This window comes from Podarcis filfolensis, assembly GCF_964270895.1.
Source record: "Podarcis filfolensis genome assembly, chromosome: 4".
NCBI classification, from domain to species: Eukaryota; Metazoa; Chordata; class Lepidosauria; order Squamata; family Lacertidae; genus Podarcis; species Podarcis filfolensis.
Window position 1 is genome coordinate 82,212,842 of NC_139607.1, and position 8,420 is coordinate 82,221,261.

The following is an 8,420-nucleotide window of genomic DNA, read 5'->3' on the forward strand; positions in this document are numbered from 1 at the left end:
TTGGGCAGGGAATGGGAGAACTGCTATTTAAAATGGCCAGTGTTATAAATTAAAACAGTCTACTCCCATTAGGTGTTGTCTGCTGTGCTCAGAAGCCCAGCTGAGTGGGTTGGAGACAACATTTGTGACAAAGCGCATCTGCCCAGCGAGGCCCCAGCTGATGGCTCTGCCAATAACCGGAGCCTAATTAATTCTGCTGAACCGTTAGGTGCCTCTTCATTTGCATTAAATTGAAATTAGGCTCTGAGAGGAATGCTGAGCTTTGCAAAGCAGAGTGCATCATGAGGTATATAGGATGGAGGAAGCGAGATGAATAATTCGCTTATTTGTCTTTGTTGAAAACCTTAAGGAGGGAAAACATGCATCAAACAGCGTAAGCTGTTTATTGTTACTTCATGGATGGTGGTGGTAGATAGAGGGGGCTGAACTTCTCCTCAGGGAGAATGAATGAGGATGGATGTTGTTGTTGTTGTTTAGTCATCTAGTCGTGACCGACTCTTTGTGACCCCATGGACCAGAGCACGCCAGGCCCTCCTGTCTTCCACTGCCTCCCGCAGTTTGGTCAAACTCATGTTTGTAGCTTCAAGAACACTGTCCAACCATCTTGTCCTCTGTCATCCCCTTCTCCTTGTGTCCTCCATCTTTCCCAACATCAGGGTCTTTCCCAGGGAGTCTTCTCTTCTCATGAGGTGGCCAAAGTACTGGAGCCTCAGCTGGATAGCTATCATTATTATTTCCATTTATAGACCACTTTGGTGTCCCAAGATCTTGAAGTGGTTTATGTACAATTCACTTCCCCCCATCTTCCAGCAGCTGGAAGCACAGGAATATAGAAAAAATTACCTCAGACCACTGGTCTACCCACCCCACACCTTCCACAAGGACTGGCAGTGTCATTCTACAGTTTCAAACAAGGGACTCTCCCAGCCCTACCTGGAAGTTCCACGGATTGAACCCAGGACATTCTGCAAGCAAAGTGGACACACTTTCTCTGAACTGTGGGCCATGGGTCATAGGGGGTATATGGGAATTTAGGGGATGGGCAGATGAAGGACACGTTGTCCTCCTTCTGGGGTAGTTTGTCCACTTTTGGTCTCCACCCCATTCTCACTTCTCACCTGTGGCTCCTGGAAGCTGTCAGCATGTAACAGCAGCCACACCCCAGGAACAGCTTCGACTGGCCATTTAAATGAAGTGAGGGTAGTCAGTGGGTCTCAAACCCTCAATGATCTAGGGACAAGCTCTGGTGGATTGAGCGGACAAGACCAATAGTGGGCCCAAAGGTCAAGAAGGTGGTTTCTGCATATACTGTAGAGGGAAGTGAGGGGAAGATGGGGCTCATCAACCTGGGGATGTAACCCATCTAGGAGAAGGAAATCTCTGATCCTAAACGTCCACTGCCTTGCGGGATATATTCAAGAGAAAGAAAGGCTAAGCAGTAAACCACACAAAAATCCTTAAGGCAGTTGGGTGGTGCCCTGTACGCCTCCTCCCAGCAACTCCTGCAGCCAAGCTGGTGCCAAATGCACTTGCTCTGTTTTCTTTCAGACCACATCAGCAAGGCCAAGAGGGGGGTTGTGTTGTCTGGGCAGCCCAGGACCTCTATACACCTTGCCCAGACTTGTGCCCTGGGGAGGTCACTTTGGTGCTGCTAACACAGAGGTTTGATTCACACACACACCCCGGAGATGCACTCCATTGTCTCTTGAGACAAACAGATGCCAACAAGTACAAGAAAACATCTGGAGTGCCATATTTTGCCTCGCCTACTCAGACTGGCAGCATCTCTCCAAGGTGTGAGGCTGAGAGAGCTCTTTTGCTCCCGAATATCCTTTTAACTGGATAAGCTAGAGACTGAACCTGACATTTTCTGCATGCAAAACATGCACTCTGCCACTGAGCTGTGGCCTCTCCTATAATTCTGGCAAGCAACCTGAAATGTTAGCAACTTTCCATTCTATTGTTTGGGCCGGCAGTCAGAAAACAGAGCAGGCTCACTTCTTTTCTGGTCAGGTGTTGGGAAAGTCTCAGACCCTAACTCAGCAGAAGCAGTCGTAAAATATATCAGGAGTTCTCCAGCGGAAAGGGACATAATTTCAAGAGTGGCAGCTCTGTGTGTCATGCTGCTGCCAATCTGAAGGAGGAATGGCAGGCGGAAGATGCTGAGCAGCTCCCATCAATCCATCCACCTCAGAGGAAACGATGGTGCTCCTCCAGCCGGAGGAAGAATAATGAAAAACTCACTTGCTACTGCGGGTGGGGGAAGAAATTCAATTTGGTGCACAGTTAAAAGCAAACTCACCTAATTCTCAATTTCCAAAACAATCCGAGAACCGAAACACAATCCTCCTTTGAAATTGTAGCCCTCTGAATTTTGCAGTGCAGATTCCCAGCCAAGTAATGTGCTCAAAAATGCACACATGAGAGTAAGATGCACGTGAAAAAGGAAGATGTTAGCATAAGCTGCTCTCTGTCTTGCTGTCACTGCCTGTTCAAAGGAAGGGAGTACCAGCAAGAATGAAGAGGGAAAACAGGAGCATCCACTCATCCTGAAGCCTGTTTATTTTATTTATTTAAGACACCCCCTCGCGGCCTTTCCAAATATAAATATTTCCCCAAAGTGGCCTACAAATATAAAAGGAGAACTTTTAAAAACAAACACCAACATTCGCAATTCATATGATTAAACAGAAGGAGCAGCACAGCCATCTGCTCTCAACTGAGCAACCCCATTATAAAATCCTAACTCGCAGCCTTTGGAAAGCAAATGAAAAAGAACAATCCACTCCTAATTAAAGCAGCCTGAAAGAAAAACATCTTCAGGGCCTTCCTGAAAGGAAACGGAGAGGGAGCCAACTGCAGCTCTTGGGCAGGAGTGGACGGCATTGTGGGGAAGCAGCACTCGCCTGACCTCACCCCCAACAGCTGAGACGCTGCTGTGTGCCAGGAGAAAAGGTGGCCAGGCGGCAGGGAGGTTGGTGCAGTGTGAACACACCAGCAGAGCCCTTCCTGTGCTGCTGCTGCTGTGCTTGCACCACACCGGAGGGAGGCAACACGAGAAAGGGCCTTTTCTGCAGTGGCTCCCCATTTGTGGGATGCTCTCTCTGGGAATACTCACCTGGTGCCTTCACTACATCTCTTTGGGCACCAGGCAAACATGTTCCTCTTCAACCAGGCTGTTATGTACTGAGTTGAATAGGATCCAAAATGCAGCAGTCTGATTGGTCCTAGAACAATAAGATTCAGAATGCAGCAGACTGATTGGTCCACAGGAGCCACCCAATCCAGCTCCAGGTGGAAGTGAATCTGCAACCTGATTGGCCTGCAGGAGAATCCCGGAATTAGCCAATCACGTGGGGCCCATTGTGTAACTAATGTATATAAAGCAGACATTCTGGGGGAACTTCCATTCCTCCTCACCACTATGAGCTGAATCAAGAACATGAAATCCATTCTCAACTCCGAGTATATTTCACAGGCCTTTAACTGATTATGGCCTTTTAAACTGTGTTATGTATATTTGCATTTTTATGCTGTAAACCGCCCAGTGATCCTCGGATGTAGGGCAGTATGTAAATTTAATAAATGATGAATGGCAGCAGCCTCCCCCCCCGTCCTTCTCCTTCCTGGTAAGCGGCAGTGGCTCAACTGCAAGGTCAGGGGAGCACCACCTCCCCAACACACTGTCTGCTACTGCTCTTGTTGCGAGGGAGCTTCATCAAGCTGGGGCCACTACCCAAAAGTTCCTGTCTCTTGTGCATTTCACCACCCGTACTGGTTCAGTGCTCAGACAATTTCATACTGCAGACATGTTCAAATGGGTGTAGTCCAGGGGTTGCCAAGGTCTCAGTAAACAAAAACAGAAAACAACCCTCAGAAATCCACAGTGCACAAGAGACTCCTGTTCCTGCTCACTTCCAGTTTGCACTGACTTGGCCTTTCCTCCATGGAACACACACTCTTAAACTTGCTCACATTTCATTGGATGCCAGAATTAGACACCCACACTCCATTCTGTTTGGAGCAGGGGAGAGGTGCAGTAAGGCAGTAGTGACTGATATAGGTGCCTTTTTTTCTCCATTGATGAGGAGGGGGCTGCGTGGAAGCATGTCCACACCATTTGGTGGTCCTTTCTCCTTTTCTGCTCTTTAACATACGACAACCGCCAGAGGCGGTTTTAGTGTAGCGTGACTTGTGCGGCTGCACTGGGTGCTACAACAATGCTGTAGAGTGGAGTGCAAAAGGCGGGAGTCAACGAATTTTAGTGCTGCAGAAGACACTGCTGAAATTTAGAGAACCCCAAGTCCGCCACTGCAACCCTAAAATAGCCATTTTGCACTGTGCACATGACTTTGGCCACTGGGCCAAAATGTTGCTGATCCCTGGTGTAGCTTCCCTTTAGATAATAACATGAACCCGGGGGGGCCACCAGGTGGCGCGTTGGAAGATGACCGACAATAACATCTCTCTGACCCATACAAGGTAATTAAGGGGCTGCTATGGGAAGTAGGCAGCCTTCCCTTCCCCCTAGGATGTAGGGGGAATCTGTCCCGCCAGCGGTGTTCACAATGCACCCCCTGATCCGAGAGATGGGGGTGCCGAACACTTGGCATGAGCCCTCGGTGAAGTCAGCTCTTCCTGACGCCGATTCCAACCAGCGCGTGCTGGTTGCTTCAGCTCGGAATTATAATTGGAAACATACGATTGGAAATTAAGCTGAAGCACATATATCAAGTAAAGCTCGACAGATAAGGCTGCTGAGTAATGGATCTCTGTGACCCTGGAGCGACGGATGGATAAGCAAATCTTTTGATGAGTCACCACCAGGAGACTGTATGTTTGGAACGAAGGGGGGGTGGAGGAAAAACCCTTTTTTCCTTTGTACGATGTGATAATAATAACCCTCCACCCCAGAAAGAAACAAGATCGTCGCATTTTTAAGAATCATAAGCAGGATTTTAAGAACTGTGTGGGGATGGATTACAACAGGAGAGAAGATTGGTGAACGGTGAGAAAGTGGAAAATTTTCATGACGCAGTTAAAAAATGGCGTCTCGCCAAGACAGGCTTGCCGGAGAAAGAAGGACGGGGGAGGAGAATCAGGATTGTTGGAAAGAGAAGGAGGGTTGGAATTGAAAGTTTGACCTGACAGAGCCCCCTGATCTATTTGATTTATTTGGCTAGCCTGGAAAAATAAAGGACAGACCGAAGATTAACTTTGTTTATGGAAGCGTTGAACAGAGGCTGTCCCGGAGTGATATAGCTTTTGAAGAGTACAAAACCCACACAGAGACGCCAGCTTTCAGTCTGCTTGTGAGAACCATCAGAGATCACAAAGAAAGGAATATATGACTACAACAAGATGAGAAAGAAAGTAATAAAGGACTATCCGGATCGAACTGGATAGAACTGATTAATTAATGCAGTAAAATGAGTGATGTCTGGACTTATCCGAAATTTTGGACTCGTGCGGAGCTTGATGTATGGGTACCCTCAAAAATTTTTAAAATTTGGCTGTATAATTCAGAACCAATGTGATTTGAATAATGTGATGTGATTGGCCTGTTAATAAAAATTATTTTTTTTAAAAAAAAAGATAATAACATGAACCCAAACCACTAACAGCTTTAGATGAATTGATGCTTTTGAATTATGGTGCTGGAGAAGACTCTTGAGAGTCCCATGGACTGCAAGAAGATCAAACCTCTCCATTCTTAAGGAAATCAGCCCTGAGTGCTCACTGGAAGGACAGATTCTGAAGCTGAGGCTCCAATACTTTGGCCACCTCATGAGAAGAGAAGACTCCCTGGAAAAGACCCTGATGTTGGGAAAGATGGAGGACACAAGGAGAAGGGGATGACAGAGGACAAGATGGTTGGACAGTGTTCTTGAAGCTACCAGCATAGTTTGACCAAACTGCGGGAGGCAGTGGAAGACAGGAGGGCCTGGCGTGCTCTGGTCCATGGGGTCACAAAGAGTCAGACACGACTAGACGACTAAACAACAACAACAACATCCATCCTCATTCATTCTCCCTGAGGAGAAGTTCAGCCCCCTCTATCTACCACCACCATCCATGAAGTAACAATAAACAGCTTACGCTGTTTGATGCATGTTTTCGGACACGACTAAATGACTAAACAACAACAACCAGTGCTTTGAATCGGGCTTGGAAACACCCAGAAAGTTGCCTTCTCCCTTTGGGCGGCTCTTTGGATTGGGTCCAGGAGAGAAAGGACAGTATCCTTGCAGCAGAAGTGAGGAAAAAGTGGTCCCCCTCAGGACACCCTAGTCCTGTGACTGCGGTCTGTTTCAGCTCTTTTTTATGTTGGATTTTAAATCAGTTTTACCTGCCCTGAGACTTTCTCAGGGCAGGTAACGAATTCTATCATCGTCATCATGACCAAGAGCTCCCCCAAACCTGGAGTATCCAACTGCAGTTTTACAGCCCTCTGCATGCTGAACATAATCAATCACCAACTCTCGGTGTCACCTTTACTCTCCTCTCTTCTTGGTGCTCAATTAACATATTCATCCTCAAACGGCTGGCTTACTAGTGTGTACATACTGCAATGGTAAAGAGAGAAATCAATGTCTCCCCAGAGGCCTCGCACGTACTCTTAAGACTTCAAGAGCATTTGTTTCATTGCGATGTCATGTGACACAAGAGCATCTCATTATGTAACCACAATTGACTACCATTCACTTAAGTTCCCATCCTTTAATTATACATTGCTGTTGCTTGCAGTCTGATTCTCTAGAGAGAGGGAGCCAGAGCAAAACTGAATGCTCCTTCGGAAGCTGTTAAGTATATACCAGAAATGTGCCTTCTGCAAGCATAAGGCTGGCCATTTGCTATTCTTCCCATCAGCTTTGCTTGCATTTCTGCCTCTGACTTGGAAATTACCATCATGAGGAACAGTTTATGTTGTAAGCAAACAAATAACCTTTTTGGCAGATTTCAAATTCAACATTTAAGACCATGTTATTCACCGCAGCTCATCTGAAATGATGTTGGGAGGTACGCTTTCTTTTAGCCGACGTGGTACCTAAAAGGATTTAGCTAAGAAGCAAAACAAAGTTCTGGTGCCTACTATAGTGCCAAGATGCAAAAGAAGAAAAGGCTATTGCACATTTAATTATTGTTCAGAAAAGAAAATGTCTCTTCTACACAACTAAAGATACAGGAGCCTTGTCCTCTTTTGCATCAGTCTGCACAATATGATTGACGACGAAATATGATAAACAAAACTTCTGGAACCCGAGTTGCTTGGGACTATCTATCTATCATCTAAGCATTGTGGAAAACTGGAAGCATAGTGTGTTGCTAGCAGAGTTGAGGGAGAGTCTGACTTTTCCAAGTGTTTTATTACAACTTACTCCTAAACAAGGCTGTCACCTCTTCATGACATCACCCAGCTCTGCTCTACTACACACAGAGGCACAATTTGATCTGATTTACATACTATGTCCTTTTAAAATGTATTTTTTGTGGGGGGGGTGGCTAGTGGGTTGTTGTTTTTATTTTTATTATGTATTTTGTGGTTTTATATTTTTATTTTATTCTGTGAACCACCCTGAGACCTCTGGGTATAGGGCAGTGGAAGAAGAAGAAGAAGGAGGAGGAGGAGGAGGAGGAGGAGGAGGAGGAGGAGGATCTTCTGATATTTGCACAGAGACTCTTTTAAACAAAAACAACAACACAACACAACACACAATGACAAGTGACCTTCTTTAAAGATAACATGAGAGAGACTGCATACATTCTGCCCCGGCAGGGATTTCTGCCTCAAGCATACAAATATAGTAGGGCATTTGATTTCTTTATACATCATTCCTAGTAACTGCTGTTTAATTTTTAATAGCAGATAGGAAATGAGCCTGAGAACCTGAGAACTTAAGAGAGAAGTCTGTCTTGGTGCATGACCCCTTTCTTAGGTGGACTCAGCTTAGAAAGAGACTGGACCAAGGTTGCCCAGTGAGGTCTGCCTACACACACACACCCCCCCCCGGCTCTCTCACTATTCTATGATACTAATAAAATGGGTACTGTACCGTGGCTTATATTGTACGTAATTCAGGAGAGTTATAAACCAGTTAATCAAAGAGTTCACTAACTGCTTAATCAACCACTTACAGCACTTAAAGCACTTAATCAGAGAGCTCGCGAACAAATAAAACTACAGATAAAAAACACAGCTACAATCCACAAAACAATTAAAACCAAATCTACTGGAAACCATCAACATTAAACACGCAGATAAGATCAGCAAAACTTTCCTTCCTTTGGAAAAACAAGGAACTGAAATGGGCAGATTTGCCCATCCTTACTCAGAAGTCCTGTTGAGTATGGTAGGGCTTATTCTCAGGCGAATAAGCTTGAGACCAAGCCAAACTTAATAGAGCTGTTTCATTTCCTTC

At 45.7% G+C, this 8,420-nt stretch overlaps 1 long non-coding RNA gene across 1 annotated transcript; it reads right to left on the minus strand.

Moving 5' to 3' along the window:
* Nucleotides 1-727: 727 nt before the first annotated feature.
* On the minus strand, nucleotides 728-6,605 carry LOC310760628. Its single transcript, XR_014547080.1, has 3 exons — nucleotides 6,493-6,605; nucleotides 2,303-2,405; nucleotides 728-813 (listed from the first exon to the last, which is right to left on the minus strand). It is a non-coding gene; the product is annotated as an uncharacterized lncRNA (long non-coding RNA).
* Nucleotides 6,606-8,420: the final 1,815 nt, after the last annotated feature.